This window comes from Pteropus medius, unplaced genomic scaffold (assembly GCF_902729225.1).
Source record: "Pteropus medius unplaced genomic scaffold, Ma_sr-lr_union100, whole genome shotgun sequence".
Classification (NCBI taxonomy): Eukaryota; Metazoa; Chordata; class Mammalia; order Chiroptera; family Pteropodidae; genus Pteropus; species Pteropus medius.
The window spans coordinates 1,505,074-1,531,170 of NW_024340698.1; positions in this window are offsets into that span (position 1 = coordinate 1,505,074).

Here is a 26,097-nt window from a genome sequence, read left to right on the forward strand (position 1 = left end):
TTATTTTTTAAGGGCTTGTATCTTTTTCTTCCTTTTTGGCAGATATCAGCAACAAGCACAAAAAGAATCTCCCCAGGCGCTCCCCATGTGCTTCTGCCTTGCGGAGTCCATGTGACACAGGTTAGTTTCAGGGTTTTTTATGGTTCAGATGAATAAACAAAGAAGATACAAAGGCACAGTATCTACACTGCAGCCAGCATGATATGCACACAAAGGGTAGCCAGAGGCAGATTTCCTGAGAACATAGATGGGGAATCCAACAGACTCCTCCGTTTCTATTTGAATGTAAAGCACAGTAGTGTTTGAGTTCCTTGTTCCATTTTTTGGAGGAAGTTTGTGCGAGAGATATCAGAAAGGAGTTAGAGGGCATCTGAGGAAGGATTCCAAAATTTTAAACCGCACTCTAGCCCAAGTCTGTATTGCTGCAATATTAAGAATTTCTTGATGAAGATCAGGCACAGTACTTAACGTAGCTACTGTACAGTGTCAAGTGGAAGAGTCAGAGATAGGCTCTTGATGACTCTGAAGATTTTTTTGTTGAAATAAAGCTTCTCTTAAACTGAAAAGCTGTATCTACTCAAAAGTAAAAAGGGATGGATTAATATGTGAAATTCTTGTGTTTGGATATTGCATAAGACCATAAATTTTTTGCCTTAAACATTGGAAAAATGCTTAGAATATTTGTGGTCAATTAGTATAAATATTTATGAGTAGATTAGACTGATTTGGGGAAAGAAAATGGTGGAAATAATTGTTATAATTTTTGAACTATTACTCTTTTTCAAGTAAATTTAACTGAAAAGAGAATATACATACAGAAAAAAAAACACATTATGCAGTTTGATAATTTTTCCCATAGTAAAATTATCCCGTAACTACCACTCAGATCAGAAAATAGAATACTGCCAATACCCTGAGAAGTCTCCCTGGTTTTCCTCCTAGTTACTATCCTACCTTCCAACGAAAAGGTAGATTCTGTACTAACTTTTTTTTCACAACAAAATACTTACATTTCATACTGATGCAGGATGGAGCAAATCCCTCGAATGGGGGTTCAAGTCCTATACCAAGAGAGAAGGTCATTGACTGAGCACAGGAAAGAATTCAAGCACATGTCACAGTTAGAGACAAAAGAAAAGTTTATTAGAGAAAGGATAATGCTCCACAGACAAGAGTGTGGTCTCCCAGAGACAGAGAAGGAAAGTGACCTCGAGTGTTCAAGGAATTAAGATTATATGTGATTCTTAGTTTCTATGAATTATAGTTTAAAGACTTTGTTTACCTATTTTAAGGAACTATAAAATTTGACCTGAAACGACTTCTGTGTCTCCCATTCCTGCTTAATTTATGTGCTCTAATAAACATGCTTTCAAATAAAAATCCACACTCTTTTTTTCTCAAGTTAAAGCCAAGCACTACAAAACAAGGTAGAGTGTACATGGACACCATAAAAAGCACATTGTACATTAGGATAATGATTTTAGTTCTGAGTTTTAAAAAAGTAAGTAAAACAATATTTTTAAAGAATAAAATACCTTAACTTTGTCCTTTTAAATATGGGTGGACTCAGAAGTTAGGACCCTTGAATTCGAAAGCTCTTATTCACTTTACCGTTAGCCACTAAAATTTCAAAACGAAAGTAATAAAGGGCATAAAGGGGTAAATGCAAGACACTACTGAAACAAGTACCTGTGATGGATACAATTCAATTATAACTGTCACAACCTCCCAAGAGCAAGTCTAGGTACTACCTCCAAGGAGCCCTGGGCAGGTTCTGGCAGTACCCCAAAAGTAGTTTGTTCTGTAGGTGGCAACTTATTATTGTGAGGACATACCATAAGTGGCTTTACAAAAGGACTAACAGCAGGTTCCAGCCCAAAATTAATCTCAGAAAGCTAACACTTATATAATTTTCACAGCATCTACAAGTATCTGCTGCTGAGACAGGACCTAAATACATATGCATGAATGAAAAAACATGGAGATGCCACAGTACTGACTGTAATTCTTTCTATGAATAACAAGGTTTTCAACTGCTAAAAGGGATTAATCTTGCGGAGGGATTCACTTAAAAGGCCTTAGAGATGAGGCCTGAGAAATCCAGAATCATTGTTTTTTTGTCTTTTTAGAATGGCTCTGACTTTCCTATGATAACCACAGAGTAGCTTCCACATGTTGTTTTCATTCCAAAGTACTTGAACACTGCAAAATAAAGTTACCTAAAAGAGATTAAGTAACCACGCTCTAAAGATACTTGCCACTGAGCAAATCTGATGGTTCTTCCTCTATTGGTTCATGTGGTGAGCAAATTCTGGAATCTCTACAGGGAGAAGTGCTGATATACAGATGAAACTGAAAATTATCCTTCAGTTTACATCCTAGTCACTCTGATTTCTAAGATGGATCTTTTTTGATCATCTTTGCTATTTAAGTAAAGCTCAAGTTGTGTGTAAAGAAATCTAAGCAAGGATCTTGGAGCTATTTCTGCATAGCAGTCATTTAATGCAAGGCCACAATCACTCATATATTTGCCATTAATACATTTTGTTTCTGTAAAAACACTTATCACCTTGGCATCTCTAACACCTGTGCCTTTGTCATGACAATTCTAGCAAGAACTTTTCTGTGTGAGGGGAGAAGTTCTATCAGATAATAGAACTTATCCAGAACCAAGTACAACAGCATCCACTAACACTCCTGTTTTCATTTTCTATATCCATGGCAAAAAATACTGAGGATTTGACTGGCAGAGACTGTTTCTAGCTTGAACCCTTTTTCTATGTTTTCTCTGATCGCAGGGCAAAGCTTCTTTCAGTGAAGGTAGAACTAAGATATTTCAGTAGCACTGAAATAACTAGTACTATGCACTTGGTCAATGCATTTTCTTGTATCACGTCTTAAGCGCTCCATGTCTAACTTGAAATACCACTCTCAGCCTCAGCCATGTGGTGTTGCTCCAGGACTATGCCACCACCACTATCACTGCCACCTCAGCATCTCCTATCTTAACTTCTCCTTGACTAGTGTTATCTGATTTTGAATTTTATATAAATAGTTATACCGTATGTTTTCTTCAGTGTTTGATTTCTTTCTATTAAATTTGTGAGATTTATTCATGTTGCTGCCTGTGACACTAGTTCATTAATTTTCATTGCTGCTTAGTTTGCTGTTTTGATAACATCACAATTTATTCAGTTATTTCACTATTTATGAATATTTGGGTTGTCTCTAGTCTTTGGATACTACATATAGTGCTACGAACATTTATGTCTACATGTGTCAGTAAACATATGTACACATTATGCTGAGTATACATGCTGGCGTGAAACTGCAATTTCTGGGTTATAAGATATGAGTACATTCAGCTTTGGTAGATACTGCCAAAGAATTTTCCAATGTCATTGTATCAATTTACATTCATACCAGCAGTGCATCAGAGTTCCATTTGTTCCACGTCTTTGTTAACACTTTGTATTGTCATTTGTTTTCATTTGAGCCATTCTGGTATAGGTATAGTGGAAACCCGTTGTGGTTTTGTTCCCATTTCTCTTATGACTAATCTTGTTGAGCATTTTTACATGTGCTTTTTTTTTCATTTGTTTATGTACTTTATTGACCACTTGGATATCTCCTTTTTTTGAACTCTTTTCACCTTTTTTGCCCATTTTCTATTGGATTGTTTCATTTTATTGATTTAATAGAAGGATTGCCATGAGTCTTTGTGTGTGTGTGTGTGTGTGTGTGTGTGTGTGTGATAATATATACACATACATATGTGGAGAGAAAAAGAGGTAGAAAGCAAATGTCTCCTTATATGGCACCTTTTTAAAAACAGCTTTATTAAGGTATATTTATATACCATACCATATTCATATATTGTAAAAGTTGCTCATTGTAACTATATAGTTAAATGTTTTCCTGTAATTTACAGAGTTGTGCACTAAAATTCAATTTTAGACCATTTCCATTACCCTAAATGATCCCTCATGCCCATTTGCAGTTATTCCCCATTACTACTCCGAGCCTCAGACAACCACTAATCTGATGTTTTCTCCTATACTTTGTCTTTTCTAGAATGCCAAGAAAACGGAAACATACATTATGTAGGTTTTTTGGCTCCCTTCGCTTAACACAGTAATTTTGAGAGTCATCTTTATTGTTGAATGTATCCTTAGTTCCTTCCTTTGCATTGCTGAATGATGTTTTATTGTCTGGATGTAACAAAGTTTGTTATTCCAATCATCAGTTGAGAGATGTGGTTTGTTTTTAGGTTTTGATGGTTAGGAATAAAGCTACTAAAAAATTGTGCATACAGGTTTTGTGTGAATATAGGATTTTATTTTACTTAGGTGAATATCTTGGAGTGGGCTCATTGAATCATAGAGTAAGAGCTATATGTCTATTTTTTTAAAAAAAAAAAAACAGAACAAACTGTTGTTTAAAGGTGGCTGTAACACTTTACATTTGATCAGCAGTGTATGGGAGTTCTCACTTTTGCCAGTACTTGGTAGTCTCATATTTTCTCTGATTTTTTAAGTTGTTCTAATAGGGGCATACCTCATGGTGGTTTTAATTTACTAATGACTAATGATGTTGAGCATTGTTTCCTGTGTTTAATTACCATCCATATACTTTCTTTGTTGAAGCGTCTGCTCAAATATTTTGCCTATTTTTTTTTAAATTGAGTTATTTTCTCATTATTCAGTTTTGAATGTCTTAATATATTCTAGCTACAAGGCCCTTACCAGATATGGTTTTTGCAAATATTTTCTCTGTGGCTTATATTTTCATTCTCTTAACAGTGTTTTTGAAGAGTAGAAGTCTTAATTTTGATGAAGTCAAATTTATCACTTTTCTTTTTAAATGTTGTGATTTTGGTGTGGCATGTAAAAATATCTTTGCTTAACCCAGGGCCACAAAATATTCTATGCTTTCTTCTAAAAGATTTATTGTTTTAAGTTTTATACTTAGGACTATGAGCACTTTTGAATTAATTTTCTATATGGTACAGAGCATGAATACTGAGGTTCATTTTTTCCATATGTATATCTAATTGTTCCAGCACCACTTGCTAAAAACACTGTCTTTTCTCCATTGTATTGCCTTTGAAACTCGTCAAACAGTAGTTGAATATATTTGTGTGAATCAATATATGGGCCCTCTATTCTGTTCCATTAACCTATATAACTATCTCTATGTATCTATATCATTTTTAGAATACTACACTGCCTTGATATGGGTAGTTTTCTAAGTTTGGAAATCAGGTAACATGAACCCTCCAAATTTGTTGTTCATTTAGAAATTGCTTTTTCCATTCAAGTTCCTCTCTTTATCCAAATAAATTTTAGAATGAGCTTGTCAATTCCTATGAAAATCTTATTGGAATTTTGATTGGTATTACATTCAATCTACAGATAATTTAGGGGAGCTTTGAAATCCTAACAATGAGTCTTCCAATCTATGAACATGTTTCATTAACTTAGATTTCTTTTGATTTTTTTCATCAGAATTTCTACTTTTTAATATACCAATCCTACAAAGCTGTTGTAATATTTATACCTTTGCATTTGTTTTTGATGCTACTGTAAGTGGTATTATTCCTTTTTAAATTCAATTTCTTATCGATAATATAGAAATAAAATATTCTTGTATAATAAATTTATATCTCACATCCTTGCTAAACTGAGTCATCAGTTCCAATAGTATTTTTGAGTATTCTTTGAAATTTTCTACATAAATATGTCATCTGTGAATAAAGTCCTTTCAAATCTAATTTTACCTTCCCAAAATATATGCCTTTTAGTCCTTTTTCTTGCTTAATTGCAATGTCTAGGTACAATGTTGAACATCGGTGATGTGTGGTGATGGTTATGGATGGTGAAAACAGACATAGTGACAACAGACATGACGATGAGGATTTTCCTTGTTCTTGATCTTAGAGGGAAAGTATTTAGTCTTTCACCACTAAGTATATTGGCAACAGCTCTTTTTAAAAGTATTCTTTGTCAGGTTAAGAAAGTTGTCTTCTGTTCCTAGTTTGCCAAGAAAATTATCGTGAATGGATTTTGAATTTTGCTAATTACTTTTTATACATCTATTGAGATGCTTATAAGGTTTTTCTTCTTTAGTGCCTTAGTCTGATAGATCAAACTGATTAACTTTTGAATTGACTACCCTTGTCCAGAACATGGATCACTTACTTTCTAATTCAGTATCCATTTGGAGCAAAATTATTTGACTAAATGCTATGAAATTAAAAAAAAAACAAGTTCCCTATTCTTGAGAACATTACAATCTAATGTAAACAAAAATACAGAAATGAGCATAGACTAGAAGGTTGCAGTTGTGAACAGAATTGGATAGGGCAGATAGGCAGGATAGCACTCTGTAAATAGTGCAATAGCCTCAATGGAATATTACTCAGGGTTATGACTTTGTCAGGATCTAAAGTTATTTTGTGATCTAACAGTTCCAGAATACTAAGGGTCAAGAGCAAACAATAATCAGAAGGCATTAATTTTGGTTGCCTATAATACCAGGAACCACAGCATCAAAGAACATAGTGGTTGGCTTTAGGGGAATTGATTCTAAATATCTGTCCATGGCAGAATAACTTGCATGTTGGCTGACTACGAGTTTTAGGGGGGTTAAATAAAATTTTTACTTAACATTCTTGGCTTAGATTCTAGTCTGTATTAAAGCAAGACTAAATGTTAATTATCTTAAATTATGGATTTTGAGAATAATTTATTCATATGAAATCCAGACCCAAATATGAAATTCAGTACAATAATTAAGAATAAAAACCCAAAGAACCTCATGTTTCAGGCATTTAGCATCTGATATAATTTTGCATACTTATCAGGTACACTGGAATGACCCTGAAAACACAGGGATTGAGTACAATACATCACTCTGTAATTAGAAGGAACAGGTCTATGAAAGTATTATTAGAATAATTTGAAAAAGGAAACTAATTATTTTTTCTTTCTTTTCAACTTTAAAAAAAAAAATTTATGGTGACATTGGTTAACGAAATCCAGTAAGTTTCAGCTGTACACTTTAACAGTAAGGCATATATATATATATTTACACTGTATGTTCACTTCCCATAGTTAGATTTCTTTCTGTTACCACATATTTGATCCCCTTTACCTGTCTACCTCCCCACTCCCTTCTCCCCGCTTCCTGCTGGTAACCACTAGTCTATTGTCCACGACCATGAGTCTGTTTGTTTGTCCTGTTTATTTGTTGCTTTTAGGGTTATATCCCACATATAAGTAATATCATATGATTTTCAATTTTTTATATCTGGCTTATTTCACTTAACATGATTATCTCAAGGTCCATCCATGTTGTCACAAATGGCAGTATTTCATCTCTTCTTACAGTTGAGTAATATTCCATTGTATATATGTACCACAGCTTATTTAGCCAATCCTCTATCGTAAGATGCTTCAGTTGCTTCCATGTCCTGGCCACCGTGAATAATGCTGCTATGAACATCAATGTGCAAATATCTTTTTGGATATGGGTTTTCAAGTCTTTGGGGTAAATACCCAGTAGAAAGGTTGCTGGATCATATGGTAGATCATCTCTTAAATTTTTGAGGAACCTCCATACTGTGGGAAACTAATTTTTTAATGCTTGTGTACTTAGGAAGTCTTTAATCCTTTATCTCAACCATTTCAACAATGATTTGATTGACTTCACAACCCACAAGATTACTTATATGTCAAATGAGTTATTTTAAAAATTATAATTAAAAATTATGGTCTCTAGAGCCCAGTATCCCAAAAGAGGAAGTGTGTTTTTCTTGATTTCTGGAAAATGTAATTTTTAAAAGCATTGGAATGAATAGTTAAGCAGAGTATTTGAATGCTGTGCTCATCTCCTTCTATGACCATATCAAAATTACAACAAAATTATAGAATAACCTCCCTTGAGAACCACCTGAAGACTAGCTGAATAGAATTCCTATAACTAAGGATATAAGAGGAAACTATGCCCAGACTGGTGTGGAAGGGTAGAGATGAAAAATGGGCTGGTCACAAATCCATGTGTGAAGTTTAAGGATCAGGAGAGATATCTCAGTTCTGAAGGTCCCCCTCGAGGAGCAAGAGATCCCAGATCCAAAATGGACTCCCCAGCCCAAAGCAACAGCACCAAGAAAAGCAGTCCCCATAACATCTGGCTGTGAAAAACTGAGGATTCCATCCGGGTGAGATGGAGGGCTGTGTCCTCTTAAAGGGTGCGAGCACATACTCACTTGTTCATAAACACTCACCCTAAGCTCCAGAGAAGTGACAGCAGCTTGAAAAGTGTCAAGGACATATGGAGAGGAACCAAATTGTCTGACTTCAGGGTGAGGGATAGAGGGACAAATCTCTCCAGGACAGAAGTATGGGCAAAGGGCATTGTTCCTTTGTTGAACCCTCCCCTCACACAGCCAGCATGTGCAAGCATGTGCCAAATCTGAGTCTCCATTAACTTGGCTAATACCACTTGCCCCGCCCTTGTGATTCCCTGAGACATGATCCCACTCAACTTAGACTCCTGGCCCTATCTTCTATCAGTAACTGTTCCAGCCTCAGCTTGCACTGTGAACTTTCCTAAAATCTTTCAAAAATCCACAAACCCCAAATAAGCAGTACTGGCCTCAGTGTGCCCTGTACCTCTTATTCTGTGGCCCCAAGCCCAGAACTAGTGACAGCCAGCCTCAGTTCACAGCATAACCTCTCCCAGGTGACTCCAAGCCCAGTACAGGCAGCTACCAAACACAGATCACTTTGTAGATCCTACCAGGTGGGCCCTGGCTAAACAAAGGCAGTGGCTGACCTTGGCCTACACAGGAGTCCCTCCCAAGAGGCCCCAGAAACAACACACCCAGTGGCCAGCTTCAGATCAAACCAAAGCACCACCCAATTAGCTCCACAAACAACATACCCAAAGGGTGGACTCAGCAGGCACTAGAGTCCCACTAAAGTAAATCCTGCTCTGTGAGATCAGCCATCACACCACAGCTCTTCCACCGTAGTCACAGCTAGTATTCACAGCCAGCTAGCCTGACAGTGAATCCCACCTACTGACATGCCAGCAGCAATCAAGGCTCAACTACAATAAGAGGCACATACAACCGACACAAGGGTCACCCCTGGAACATCTGCTCAGGGGATCAGGAAGACTATGCCACTAGGCCTCACAGGACACTTACTATATCAGGCCACTCTGCCAAGACTGGAAGACGTAGCAAATATATCTAATACATAGAAACAATAACGGAGATGTAGCCAAAATGAGAAGGAAAAGAAACATGTCCCAAATAAAAGAACAGGACAAAAGTCCAGGAAAAAAAAAGAACTAAATAAAATGGAGGCAAGCAATCTACCAGATACCAAGTTCAAAACAGTGGATATAAGGATGCTTAATGAACTTAGGGGAAGAAGCGATAAGCTCAATGAGAACTTACAGAAAGAGATAGAACCCATAAAAAAAGGACCAGTCAGAAATGAAGACTATCATAATTGAAATGAAGAGTACATTAGATTAAATCAACATCAAATTAGGTAAAGCAGAGAACCGAAGCAGCAATTTGGAAGACAGGGTAGCAAAAAACAATCAGAACAGAAAGAAAAGATCGTGAAAAATAAAGATAGTTTAAGAGACATCTATGACAACATTGAACATAACAACATTCACATGTCATGGGGGGACCAGAAGAAGAGAGAGAGCCAGGGATTGAAAACTCATTTGAAGAAATAATGACTGAAAACTTCCCTAATCTGGTAAAGGAAAGAGACATAGAACTCCAGAAAGCATGGTTAGTGTCAAATAAGATGAACTCAAGGAGAACTTACTGAGGGGATCACTCTTTAAGTTATATAAATATCTAACCACTATGCTATAACCTGAAACTAATATAATATTGAATGTCAACTATAATTGAAAAAAAATTTTAATTTTTAATTAAAAATAAAAAGTCATTGCCATACCCAAAGTCATATAGGTTTTCTCTTGTGTTGTTGTTTTTTGTTTTTTTTTTAATGAGTTGTATAGTTTTATGCTTTATATTTAGGTCTATGATCCATTTTTACCTAATTTTTGTGAAGGGTGTAAGGTTTGTGTCTAGATTTATTTATTTATTTTTTGCATGTGGACATCCAGTAATGTCAGCTCCATTTATTGAAAGAAAATATTTGCTCTGCGATATTTGAGCAGGATCCTCAATTGTTTAAGCCTTATTTCCTCAGCTATAAAAATGGGATAATAATAATGTCTATCTAATAGGGCTATTGAGAGAAGTGACGCATGGTATGTGTTCAGTAAACAAATGTTAATAACTAAACTGGTTTCAGTTATCATCAGAGTTTCCAGTAAGGCTCAAACAGGCCAGATGGAAAGCTTTCCCCATAAAGAGCATATAGGAGAGAGAGAACACCTGAAGATGGATCAAGCCTGAAGGGTTACAACCTAAGGTATGTTACTGAACTACAGTGGAGAGAAGAGTATTATCATGAGTAAAGCCTGGGTTGTAAGCCAAAAGGAGAACAAAAGAGGTGTAGAGCTGAATGAGTAAGGCAAAAATATGATAAGAACAAGTTGAAGATTAGAAGCCAGGAGAAACAAAGAATTCATTGGGTGCAGAGTGAGTGACTCCTGATGCTGAGAGGAGCTCTAGTCTCAACACATGGGTATGTAGTAAGATTTTGCTGTCATACGCTTGGCTGACTTGGACAGAACAAATGTACCGCCTTCAAGGCACAGTATGGACTCCACCATCACTACTCCCAGAACATCATAATCCTGGTTTAGTGAACCCCAAAGCAAATAAATTCATCTTATCTACTGTGTGCTTAATCCTTCCCAGGATCAACCACATAAAACAGTGGTTCACTAAGTGCAAGGGAAAGACTTTATCTCCAATTTCCATATATTTATCTTTTTCTTTCTGCTTTGGAATGCATGAGGCTTGACCATCATTAAACAGAAATACTATCTCAGATATGCAATCCAAAGACATCATTTTTCTCAACCCATTAGACTGAAAAATATTTAGTCTTGCTAAAGGATATAATGGTAGCCCCCATGGTTTAGCTTCATGCATTAATACTCCCTATGGGTTAATGTGCTATTAATGTGGCAAAAAAAAAAAACCCACAAAACCTTTAAATAGCAGCTTGTGCTTCTTTTTGATTTCTCTCCTGCAAAAGCTGATTTACTGTGTGTTTCTTCCATCTGGCAGGAAGCTAATCTGAATATGAATCAATCCTTGCAAAAATAACTGCAGGAAATTTTAGACATTCATAACTTTCTAAAGTTTTTCTTTTCTTTAACAATAGCATTTTTTGTCATTCTTTCAGTTGAGCAAAGTTTTTCAATTGAAATTAAGTATGACTATTTAAAGAATTGTGCCACTGCATCCTGAATGCCTCCTTTACTGTTATGAATTTACATTGCTCATATTCTAGATATTTGCACATAAATGAGTAATTGCTGTTATCCCAAAAAGTTTTAATCAGGAGAGGAAAACAGATTAATGTGATGTTCACAACTTGATAAGCATAATGATAAAAAATATCATTCTCGAATATTTTATTCTTTTATTGCAGTGCATTTTGTCATAAATCTAGTTTCTTCTAACATTGGTAGTACCAACTAATATTTCTGATGCTATGGGGAAAAATTTCTACCTTATAAAATATGATGCAATTTTTTACAAGTAACCCCTGGCTATTTTCAAAACAGCTTCTTAACCATTCTGACATTGTGGCACTCCATGAAAATTGTAACTCTTACCCCGGGATAAGTAGATGAGTCTACTTAGGTAGGCGGTAACTATTTCAGGGACTCTAGCTGCCCCAAGCTCCATCAGGCCACCCTAATATTGAGGGGATAAATATCCTGTCACGTATAACCTATTTTCAGCACATAAACTCAGCACATAAACTCTGTTCCTCAGAACTAGGAACTGGAGAATCAAAATGTACATCATGTAAAAATGAAAAGGAAAAAAAAAAAACAAAACATCATCCAGACTAATACATGAGTATCTTAGGCAGAATTTTCAAACAAGAGTTATGTGGCCAAGTCACTCCATTCTAGTCTGACTTATCAAGAATGACTGACTAACCCAGTGTTTTCCAACTTGTGTTCCACAATAGAATGCTAGTTTTCTATGAAATATGAATAAATACTAAAACAATTCCCCTCCAGAGTCAAAAAATTTTGAAATTTCTTAGGTTAAACATATTTCATTATTATAGGACTTCCTGAGCTCTTTCATATGCTAATGTATTTGTGAAACTCCATTAAAGAGAGATCTGATCTGCAACATATGGTTGTGTAGACTATGCACTGTATAACACTAGAGGTTGCTATTCATACAGTAGCCTATTACATGGCACCGATCTAAGCAGTATACAACCTATACTTGGTAGCACTAGGATATAATAGCATGCAGCTTTTTCCTATATCTTTGACCATGAGACATTGTTTGTCCAGAATACCCGTTAATATCTAATAGAATATATTTGGTTCTTTATGGACTCCACTGACTCTTTTTGTTCATTATGCTACATTTCAGGGATACCATGTTCTAAGTAACTCCGTTCCTTCTTGTTCATGCACTGTGCATTCCTCTGCATCTGTGAGGAAAGAACATGGTCTTTGATGTAAGATCAATCTGGGTTCAATATCAGCTCTGCCACTTATTTTACCAGCACTGGGCCTTGATATTATCTGTAACATAACATCATGGTTGTATGATACACATTACAGGGTGATTATGCAGGTTAAATAAGAAAGCATATATCAAGCCTTAATACAGTGCCTGACACATAGTAGTATTTCTTTTCTCCCTCAGTGACTTTTCTCATGTCATTCTCACTACCTAAAATGCCCTTCTATGCTCAATCTGCCCTTCAAGGACTACTTATACAAAGCCATCCCCGATGCAACTGTTCTCCCAACAAACCTCTGCAGCACTTTATTTTTGGTTCTTTCAAAAGTACATTCAGCACATTTTTCCGATAAAAGAATAATTGTGGCCAATTTCTCATGCCCCCTGCTTGATTGTGAAATCTTAAGAGCAGAAATATTATCTTGTTCATCTTGATCCTCACCAAAACCTGGGCTATTTTAGGCATTCAACGCATGTTTGCAAAATCTAATGGAATCAAAATAGCAAAGTAGTTTACAGGTACCCACAATATATTTTTTAATGAGGAAGTGATAATAGCAGCTCTTATGGAATGACTGGATGCACATTACAGTCTGTGCAAAAACCTGCCTATTGATATTCAGAGACAGTCATAGCAAGCCCTGAAGATATATTCTGCATAGCACGAAGAAGATATTCTGAGGTTTAAATTGCACAAATTAGTTGTAAAATCAGCACCTTCTATAAAATAAAGGCCTTTAAACATAGAGATGGGGTGGATAGTCTAATCATAGATTATAAACTCGAAAGTAAAGCAAATATTTTAGAACAGAGTCCCAGACCCAACGATCAATATATATAACATCCCTGTTCCTTAAGTTCTTGTCAAGTAAAAATCTAAATACTAAGCTAAATCACTTTTAAAATGTCTGTTAAGATGATGCATTTGCTTATATTACAATATATACTGTTTTAAGTATATTTAGACAGCCTGTTTTCACATTAATAAAATATGCATGCTCTATACTCAGTGTTATATTTTATTCTGGTTCTCATGCTAAAGCATTTTCAAATAAGATGTAGATGTGTAAAATAAATTACACATTAGCTTTTCAAGTAAGAATTTTGTTATGAAAATCCAACCAATGCAAACAGCCTTGTGAAGTTAAACTATATTTATTTATACAAATTCAACACCTTAGGAAGAAAATCCAGGAATAAGAACTTTTAAAAATAATGTTTGAATAAAAAGTTTTTTTATATGAATTACTTAGTTAAGATCCACAGTTTCATTCCCTAATAGGTGTTTGTTTCAGTCTCTGACCATTATTTAAAGGGTGATTTATCAGAAAAGCACAAAATTGCTACTGATGAAGGTTCTCATAACTACCATAACAACTGATTAACTTCCATAAAAACATGATACCAAAATGCCCCAATATAAAGTAGCAATAATAATAATCAGTTATAAAGATTTGAATTGCTTGTCTCCACAATTACAAAGAGTTGGGGCTTTAGAAAGTCTAATAGTTATATCTGCAAACATCTAGAGTGTGTGGATACAACCTATAAAGCAAGCTAACAACTGATTATTAGAGAAGTCTTAGTCTCTTCAGGACAAATATAAAAGATAATATTGTAATTGTCGTTTTGTTTTTATTAGCCAACATTTTATAAGCTCTTACTATTTGCCAGTCACTATGCTAAATATATCATCTCCACACTTAAAAATTAAAAAAAAAATGCTGACAAGCAAGAGCAAAAAGAGAAAGGAGAAAGTGAACTGAGATTTTAAAAGACAAAATGCAAAAGGAGATCCAGATGAAAGTAATCTGGCTAGCCAGTGAGAGGTACCAGTGATTCTGACTAAGATGAATTTACCATTGTCCTGGGTTGGTCCCTAAGTTTTCAAAGTCCAGAAATTTTGACCCATATATTCTATCATTGAAGGCAGATCTAGGTAGGGAGTCAATTCTAATCAGAGAGCTATCTGGTGAACTTGAAAATTGAGCAAAGGAAAACAGACAGTCTTTAGGGATATTTCATCGAGGCTACAGTAAAGCCCAGAAAAGAGAACAGGTAAAAACATCTACAACACAGGGAACAGTAATGTGCAAAAGCAAAGAGAACTCAAAAAGTACAAGGTGTTTCTGAAAAATCTCATAAATAAAGATCTTGGACTAGTTGCAGCAGGGCAACCTGAAGCAAAAGTGTGATGAAAAAACCAGCCTGCTACACTAGGTAGGACCAAAATGCAAAAGACCTAGGACTTAACCTTGATTACAGTGTGAGGCTAGTTACTATTTTTTTAAAAAGGGACTGACTCATCAAATTCTTTTGGAATCTGTTGGGAGGGAAAAAATAGTGAATGCAAGGAAAAGAGGAGGCTGCTGTAAGTGGCCCAGGTGAAACATTATGAAGAACAAAATTAAGATTCAAAGAGGAAATGTCTTTATAACACTGTTTCTCTGAAATGATGTGTTCTGAATTGCAAATTATTGACTTCATTAAACATTACAATTGGTATTCAATAGTTAGACCTCAGTACATTTGAAAGTTGGCATTAGCCCATATTTAAAAACAAATACTGTAATCAAATTGTTATCATTATATAAAACCAAGTTTAGTGCAAGTCTGAAACAAATGAGAAATTTAAATTTTAAATAATCAAAATGATTTTCATAAAGTTTTATTAAAAAGTATGGGTCAAGGCAGTAAAGATGGCATAGTAGGTAGATGCTGTGCTTGTGTCTTCTCATGACCACATCGAAATTACAACTAAACAGTCACCATTGGGAGTCACCTGAAGTCTAGTTAAATAGAAGTCTTACAACTAAGGACATAAAGAAGAAGCCACCTCAAGACTTGTAGGAGTGGCAGAGTCACAGAACAGACTGGTCAAACACTTGCATGTGGCAGTTGAAAATCTGGAGGGCTATCCCCCTGAGGAGTGAGGGGTCCCAGCCCCACCCCAGACACCCCAGCCCAGGGCTCCAGTGCCAGAGAGAGAAGTTCCCACAACTTCTGGCTGTGAAAACCAGCAGAGATTATGGCTGAGTGAGAGCGGGGTGGCTGGAATTTTGCCCACACATAGACTTACTCTGAGCTCCAGTACTGGGGCAGCAGCTCGAGAAGCACCAGGGACATCCAGGGAGGAAGTGGATTGTCTGGCTTCAGGACGAGGGCTGGAAGGCTTTTCCCAGACAGAAGTGCTGGCATTAGATATTGTTTCTTTGTTGAGCACTATCCCCATCTGTGCAGACACAGGTGGGTGCCATATCTGAGTCTCCAGTAAACTGGCTAATACCATTTACCCTGCCCTGGTGATTCCTTGAGACCCTACCTCACCCCACCCAACTTGTGGTCCCATACAAGCCACTTCCAGATGATTTTCCATACAAATGGCTTCTCTTGACTCAGGCTGAGGACTTTCCTAAAATCTCTCAAAAGTTCACAAACACCAAACAAGCAGCATCTGGCATTGACATGCCGAGAACCTCTTGATGAGCAGCCCCAAAACCTGCAGTAGTGGCAGCTGGCCTTAGTTCAAAGTTTAGCTTCTTCCAGACACCTCTAAGCCCAGCATAAATAGCAACCATCTGCAGATCACTTTGGAGCTCATTCCAAGTGGTCCTGGTCAGGGCACAGGCAGTGGCTGAACTTGGCCTGCAATAGACACTTCCCAAGAGGCCCCAGAACCAATATCCCTGGCGGCCAGCTTCAGACCACACCAGAGCACCACCCAATCACCTGCACAAAAAGACACACTCAAAGGCAGACTGGGCAGGAACCAGAGCCCTGCAAAAGCAAAGCCTGCTCCACAGGGTCAGGACCTGAACAACAGCTCCTGTAATGTAGTCATAGCCAGTCCTCACACCCAACTGGCCTGAGGGTTTATCCCTCTCACTGATGTGCAAACAACAACTAAGTCTCAACTATAACAGGAGGAACACAAACAACCCACACAAGGGACACATCTGGAGCACATGGCTCAGGTGACCAAGGACACTGTGCCACTCGGCCCCACAGGACACATACAGCACAAGGCCACTCTACTAAGACTGGGAGACTTAGTAGCCATACCTAATACATGGAAACAAACACAGGGAGACAGCCAAAATGGGGAGACAATGAAACATGTCCCACATGAAAGAACAGAACAATGCTCCAGAAAAAGAACTTAAAAAAATGTTGACAATCAACCTACCAGATGAAGAGTTCAAAACACTGGTTATAAGGATGTTCAATGATCTCAGTGAGAACTTCTACAAAGAGATAAGAAATATAAAATTGGAGATAAAAAAACATCAAAAATAACCAGCCAGAAATGAAGAATACAATAACTGAAATGAAGACTACACTAGAGGGAATCAACAGTAGATTAGATGAAGGAGAGGATTGAATCAGAGATTTCGAAAGTAAAGTAGCAAAAAACATCCAATCAGAACAGCCAAAAAAAAAAAGAATAAAAAAATGAAGTTTAAGGAGCCAATGAGACAACATCAATCGTATCAATGATAACATCATAAGGGTATCAGAAGGAAAAGAGGGCAAGGAATTAAAAACCTATTTTAAAAAATAATGTTGTAAAACTTCCTGACCTGACAAAGGAAATAGACATACAAGCCCAGGAAGTGCAGAGAGCACCAAACAAAATGAACCCAAAAAAAACCCACACCAAGATATATCATAATTGAAATGCCAAAGGTTAAAGACAAAGAGAGAATCTTAAAAACACCCACAGAAAAGCCATTGTTATCTACAAGGGAACTCTCATAAGATTTCTCAAATGAAACTTTGCAGACAAGAACAGATTGGCATGAAAAATTCAATGTGATGAAAAGCAAGAGCCTACAACCAAGACTACTCTACTCAGCAAAACTATTATTTAGAATCGAAGGACTGAAAAAGAGCTTCCCAGACAAGAAAAAGCTAGAGTACATCACCACCAAACCAGTATTATAGAAATGATAAAGGAGCTTCTTTAAAAAGAAAAAAAAAAGATAAAAAATATAAATAACAAAATGGCAATAACTATATATCTATCAACAATTACTTTAAATGTAAATGGGTTAAATACTCCATCAAAAGACATATGGTGAGAAACATGGCAGAGTGAGATGTCCCCGGATCTCTCCCCTTGAAGCAACAATAAGCTGAACATCTAAAACTCAACAAAAAACACCAAAACTGAACACCAGCACATCTGAGCATGGGATCTGTACATAAGAACTACCAGGTCAGAACCCCGGTGTCGGGTGGTGGACTGGGAGAAATAAAAAAGCTGCTTCTCACAGCAGCCGGAGCTCCTTGCAAGAAGAGGGGGAGGGGAGAAGCAGTGGCGAGTTGGGGCAGCAATTTCCCTGAACAGCCCTGCGTGGGAAAGCTGTGAGCTCCCTGTGGCCGGCTGGTGGAAGGGCCCAGTCATCAGGGCACAGAGCAGAGAATTGGCCAGCAGAGAAACAACAGTTGATTTTTACCGGCCCTGGTTTTAAAATGAAGGCTGAGCAGCAGCCCCCATCCCACAACCCAGACAGCCCCTACCCACATACCCTCCGAGACCAATAACACTGGAGCTGCAAGAAAATCTGGGCAAACGCTACCAAAACTGTTGCTAACACTGACAGGGACTGAAACTGAGGGTAGCAAGCGTGATTACATATCTATTAGAAAATAAAAAGGCATTTTTAAAGCTTTACATAAAGCAGGGATCCAAGAGGCTTAGACACCACCTACTAGAAACCAAAAGAAAAGTGCCTTCTTTGCAACAGGCTAAAGAGACGCCTTTATATAATCAAACTTCTTTCTGGAAAAAAAGCAGAATACATTTCCATAAATGCCCAGGCAGAGAAATAGTGCATTAAACACCGTGAACAACCAAGGTGACAAGGCATCTCAGAAAGAAAGAGAAAAATCTCCAGAAAATAAGCTTACAGACATCGAAATATGCAACTTAAATGACAGAGAATTCAGAATGGTACTTCTGAAAAAACTTGGTGAGTTACAAAACGAGTCATATCAACAATTTCAGAAATGAAAAAAAAAACTAGATGAGCAGAGCAAACAGATTGAAACCCTCAAAAAGAACGAAATAGAACTTCTGGAGATTAAGAACTCACTGCAAGTGTTGAAAAATGAAATAGTAATCTGGGGGAAATAGAGTCGACCAAATGGAGGAAAGGATCAGTGATATAGAAGACATAAATCTAGAAATAAATCAGAAAGAAGAAGAGAGAAATCGAAGTATGAAAAATAATGAACGAGAAATTTAAGAACTAGCTGATACCATCAGGACAGGAAACATAAGAATAATGGGCATTATCAAAGGCGAATAAAAGGAGTAGGAACTAGAAAGCATTTTTAGACAAATAGTGGACAAGAATTTCCCAAATCTAAGGAATGAGCTGGAGCTTGGACTTCAAGAAGAGAACAAACCACCCAATTATCTCAGCCCAAAGAGGCCTTCACCAAGACACATTGTATTAAAATTATCAAAAATCATTGATGAAGACAGACTTCTCAGGGCAGCCAGGGAGAAGAAAATGGTAACTTATAAAGGAAAACCCATTAGATTATCTGTGAACTTTTCAGCACAATCCTTAAAAGCCAGAAAGGAATGGAATCAAATATTTAAACTCTTAAGTGAAAGGAACTATCAGCTTAGAATAATATATCCAGCTAAGCTGTCCTTTAGTTATGAAGGATAAATTAAGACCTTTCCACACATACAAAAATTGAGGGAATTCTCCACTACGAGGCCTACACTACAGGAAATACTGAAAGGAGTCAGCTCAACTAAAACAAAATGACCAAAAAAAATACATAATTAGGAGTAAGGTGACTATCAGGCAAATAGAAGCAGAGGAGTGCAAACCTTCCTAAGAAAAGAGCATTATAAGCTTAAATAATAAAAAGAGAATTGCTATAGCAAGATAGTAATGAATGTTCAGCATACATAGGGACAAATTGAGATAACAATGACTGAAAAAGGGAGGATTCAAAGATTCGAATTCGCAAAGGGGAATGAAGATAAGGCACGTGAAGAAGAAAATGGATGACTGTATATACATATATATAACTATCCTTTACGTATTTGTAATGGTAACCACACATGGAATCCAGAACTAAAGTATATAACATAAAACAAAAAGAACCAGAAGCAAAACCTACAAAAGCCAATCAAAATAAAGAAAACAGAAAAACAAGGACAAGAAAGCAATGGAAACACTGAGCTACCAGAAAGCAAAAGATAAAATGGCTATAAGACCTCATATTTCAATAATCACCCTAAATGTAAATGGACTGAACTCACTGATAAAAAGACACAGAGTTGCAGAATGGATCAAAAAACAAAACACAACCATATGCTGCCTCCATGAGTCACATCTCAGCTCCAAAGACAAATATAGACTCCAAATGAAAGGGTAGAAAATGAAATTTCAAGCAAATGCCATTCAGAGAAAAGCAGGAGTAGTGGTGCTAATATCAGATGAAACAAACTTCAAATTTAAAAAGGTAAAGAAAGATACTGAGGGACTCTTCATAATGAGACAGGTAATCATGCACCAAGAAGACATAACACTTATTAATATCTATGTTCCCAATCAGGGAGCCCCAAAATATGTAAAGAAATTACTAACAGAACTAAAGGGAGAAACAGACCAAAACACTATCATAGTGGAGGACTTAAATACCCTACTGTCGGATATGGACAGATTATCCAAACAGAAAACCAATAAGGAAATCACATCCTTAAATTACACATTAGACCAACTGGACATAATTGACATTTACAGAGCCTTCCATCCCAAAACAGCTGCTTAAACATTCTTCTCTAGTGCACATGGAACATTCTCAAGAATCGACCACATACTGGGACACAGAAATAGCCTCAACAAATATAAGAAGGTTGAAATCATACCAATCATATTCTCTGATCATAATGCTTTGAAACTAGAGATCGATTGCAAAAAGAAAGCAGGAAGAACCACAAATACATGGAGATTAAACAACATGCTACAGAAAAATAGCTAGATCAGGGAAGAAATAAAAAGAGATCAAGAGATACATAGAAACGAATGATAACAATAGGACAACATATCAAAACTTTTGGGAAATGACAAAAGCAGTCATAAGAGGAAAGTTTATATCATCACAGGCATATCTCCAAAAACAAGAACGAGTCTAAGTACACAATCTAATGCTTCATCTTAAAAAACTAGAAAAGGAAGAACAAATGAGACCTAAAGTCAGCAGAAGGAAAGAAATAATCAAAATTAGAGCAGAAATAAATGAAATTGAAAACAAAGAAAAACAATAGAAAAATGCAACAAAGAGCTGGTTCTTTAAGAAAGTTAATAAAATTGACAAACCCCTGGCTAGACTCAATAAAAAAAAAGAGAAATAGAACACAAAAAAATAAAATCATGGATGAAAGAAGGGAAATTACGACTGACATTGCAGAAATACAAAAGATCATACAAGAATACCATGAAAAGGTATATAACACCAAATTCAATAACCCAGAAGAAATGGACTAGTACTTAGAAAAATACAACCTTACTAGGCTGAATCAAGAACTGGAAAATCTAAATAGACCGATCAGCAGTATAGAAATTGAAACAATCATCAAAAACCTACCAAAAAGTAAAACTCCAGGACCAGATGGCTTCATCAGTGAGTGCTACCAAACATGCAAAGATTTAATATGTATTCTCCTCAAAGTCTTCCAAAAATATTGAAGAGGAGGCAATGCTTCCCAACTCATTTTATGAGGACCATATTACTCTGATACCAAAACTGGATAAAGATAACACAAAAAATGAAAACTACAGACCAATATCTCTCATGAACACAGATGCCAAAATCCTAAATATGATAGCGAACTGAATACAGCAACATATTAAAAAAATTATACACCACGATCAAGTGGGCTTCATCCCAGGGGCACAGGGATGGTTCAGCATACACAAATTAATTAATGTGATACACCACATAAACAAATTAAAATATAAGAATTATATGATCATATCAATACATGCAGAAGAAGCCTTCGACAAGATACAGAATCCTTTTATGATCAAAACACTTAACAAAATTGGTATAGAGGAAACTATCTCAACATAATAAAAGCCACATATGACAAACCCTCAGCCAACATTATATTTAGTGGTGAAAAACTAAAAATCTTCTCTCTAAGATCAGGAACAAGGCAAGGCTGTTCACTATCGCCACTGTTATTCAATATAATATTGGAGGTCCTAGTGAGCGCAATCAGGCAAGAGAAAGCTATAAAAGGCATCCAAATAGGAAACGAAGAAGTCGAACTGTCACTATTTGCAGATGACATGATTTTCTATATAGAAAACCCTAAAGACTCCATAAGAACACTACTCAAAACACTAAGCAAATAAAGTCAAGTCTCTGGATAAAAATTCAACATTCAAAAATCTATAGAATTCCTGTAGTCTAATAATGAAGTGTCAGAAAAAGAAGTGGAAAAAATAATTCCTTTTGCGATTGCAACAAAAAGATAAAATACCTAGAAATAAATTTAAAGGAATATGTGAAGGACCTATATAATGAAAACCATAACACCCTATTAAAAGAAACTGAAGAAGATACGAAGACATGGAAAGATATTCCGTGTTCCTGGATTAGAAGGATCAACATAGTTAAAATGACCATATTACCTAAAACATTATACAGATTTCATGCAATCCCCATCAAAATCCTATCGGCATTTTTTAAAGAAATAGAACGAAAAAAATAATCAGATTTGTATGGAAGCACACAAGACTCCAAATTGCCAAAGCCATCCTGAGAAAAAAGAATGAGGCTGAAGGCATCTCTCTACTTAACTTCAAATTATACTACAAAGTGACAGTAATCAAAACAGCATGGTACTGGCAGCAAAACAGACACATGGACCAGTGGAACAGAATCGAGAGTCCAGGAGTAAACCCATATTTATATGGGCAATTAATTTTCAACAAAGAAGACAAAAACATATAGTGGAGAAAGAAAAACCTCTTCAATCAATGGTGCTGGGAAAACTGGAAAGCCACTTGCAAAAGAATGAAACTAGACTGTTGTCTATCACCACACACCAAAATTAACTCAAAATGGATTAAGGACCTGAATATAAGACCTGAAACAATAAAATGCATAGAAGAAATCATTGGAACTAAACTCAAGTACCTTGGACTTAAAGAAGGTTTTATGAATTTGATCTCAAAAGCAAGGGAAGTAAAAGGTAAAATAAATGAATGGGACTACATCAAACTAAAAAGCTTTTGCTCAGCAAAAGAAATCGTCAACAAGGTAAAGAGAAAACCATCCGAACGGGAAAATATATTTGCGTACAATAAGGCCCTAATATCCAAAATATACAAAGAACTCATACAACTCAATAACGTCAACAAGGTAAAGAGAAAACCATCCGACCGGGAAAATGTATTTGCATACAATAAGGCCCTAATATCCAAAATATACAAAGAACTCATACAACTCAATAACAACAACAACAACAAAATGATCCAATCAAAAAATGGGCAGAAGATCTGAACAGACACTTCTCCGTAGAGGACATACAAATGGCCAACATATTTATAAAAAGATGCTCAACATCGCTAGCTGTTAGGGAAATGCAAATCAAAACCACAATGAGATACCATCGCACGCCTGTTAGAATAGCCATTATAGTATAGCTATAATCAATAGGACAAGTAATAACAAATGTTGGAGAGGATGCAGAGAAAAAGGAACCCTCATACACTGCTGATGGGACTGCAAATTGGTACAGTCACTATGGAGGTTCTTCAAAAAACTAGGAATTGACCTACCATATGATCCAGCAACCCCTCTACTGGGTATTTACCCCATAGACTTGAAAACCCACATCTGAAAAGGTATTTTCACACCAATGTTCATCACAGCATTATTCACAGTGGCCAGGACATGGAAGCAACTGAAGTGTCCTACAACAGATGATTGGCTAAAGAATATGTGGTACATATACACAATGGAATATTACTCAGCCATAGGAAGAGATGAAATACTGTCTTTTGCAAGAACATGGATGAACTTTGAGATAATCACATGATATCACTTATATGTGGGATATAAACCTAAAAGCAACAAATGAGCAGGACAAACAAACAGAGACTCATGGACGTGGACTAGAGACTAGTGGTTACCAGAGGACTAGAGACTATTGGTTACTAGTGAGATTGGGGAGGAATGGGGAGGTAAATGGGGTAACAGGGGTCAAATATAGGGGAATAGGGGGAGGGCAAAGTGGCTAAAGGGGATCAAATATATCATAGCTGAAGGAAACTGGGTGATAAACACGAAATAGAATATATAGATGTCAAATTATAATGTACACCTGAAAATTATATAATTGTATTAACCAATGTTTCCCCAATAAACTTAATTTTAAAAAAAGTGAAACACACACACACACACAGAAAGACATATAGTGGCTGAATGGAAGGCAAACAAGACCCTAACATATGCTGCCTATAAGAGACTCACTTCAGATTGAAAGACACAGACTGAAAGTAAAAGAATAAAAGAAAAATATTTTATGAAAACATAAATTAAAAAAAAAAAAGCTGGGGTAGCAATACATATACTAGATGAAATAGACTTTAAAACAAAGGCTATTATCAAGGGACAAAGAAGGACCCAGTAATCTCATCTGTGTGTATATTTATCAGAAGAAACCCAAAATGCAGCTTTGAAGGGTCATGTGCATCTATATATTCACTGCAGCATTATTTACAGTAGCCAGGATATGGAAGCAACCTAAGTGTCCATTAATAGATGAATGGGTAAAGAGGTGGTACATACATAAAATGGAAATATTACTCAGCCCTAAAAGGGAATGAAATCTTGCCATCTGCAACAACATGGATAGACCTAGAGTGTATTGTGCTGAGTGGAAATAGGACAAAGAAAGACAAATGCTATACGATTTCACTTACATGTGGAACCTAAAGAAAAATAAATAAATGAACAAAATAAAAACAGAAACAAACTCACAGATACAGACAAAATTTTGATAGTTGCCAGATGGGAGGGGGAGTTGGTAGAATGTGTGAGAAAAGGGACAGGATTAAGAGGTACAATTGGTAGTTACAAAAATAGTCAAGGGGATGTAGAATATAATATAAGGAATAAAGTCGATAATATTGTAATAACTATGTATGGTGCCAGATGGGTACTAGATTTATCAGGGTGATCACATTGTAAGTTATGTAAATGTCTAATCACTGTGTTGTGCCGCCTGAAACAGGTATATATTGCATGTCAAATATATATTGTATGTCAAAAAGAAAAAAATGTATGGGTCACATCATCCAAAATTAAAAGTAAATGTTGCATTCTTTAAAAATTTACTTTATTACTCCACAAAGCATTTTCCCCCTTTTCATTTTCTATTTCCATGGAGACTATTAGCTAATTCATTTCACTTATCTGTGCCTTTTAACATATTCAATTTTTAGTTTTATTGAGATCACTGGTTAATTTCCAGAAATTAATAAAACAAAGACAGATTAAACTTCCCAATTTTTACTTAATTAATTGCTAAATAAAAATTTGTGGTTACTTGTGATATTAATCAAAACTTTAAAACCATTATCATCAAATATATTCCAACACAAAAACAATCCCACTAAGTAAATCCCACATAGTGCATGTTGTATATGATTGATTGTACAAGAATGACTATTAGAAGTATTAAAATTAAAAAATTAAGAAAAGTAAGTTTCTGGTGTATGTATCTGTCAATGCTTGTTCTATATGTTTGTCTTAAAAGGAGACTAATACAATTAAAACAAATGAGAAGTACTGACAGATTTAGGCAATGTCTACACGTACACATCAGTTTGCAAGGAGGAATATGATCCAGCCAAATTCCACTGATTGTGTTCAATTGCTTTCCCCTAGCCTGATCCATAAGCAGAAATAAAACTTTTGTTTCTCGTTTTTTTTTAAGTTGTAGAATAAGGATAATGCTCCCTGTGTTAGCACACAAATCCCTTCATTCCCACTCAAATACAGGATGTTGTAAGCAAGCACGCACATACACACGCACACAGAGATTTGACCTTGTCTCGGAAAAAACAAACAAACAAATTATATAAGAATGTTCATAGTACCTTTATCCACAACAGCCAAAAACTGGAAATAGCCCAAGTGTTCATTAATAAGAGCATGAATAAACTATGATATATCCATGTAACGGAACTCCATTCAACATTTAAAAGGGGTTAACTAAGAAATTGACCAAAAACATGGATAAATCTCAAAAATAGTATGCTGAGGGAAAAGAAGCTCAACACAGAAGAGTATAAACTCCACAATTTCATTTCTATGGAGTTCTATAAAAGGCAAAACTAATTTGTGCTAAAAAAAAAAAAAAAGAAAAA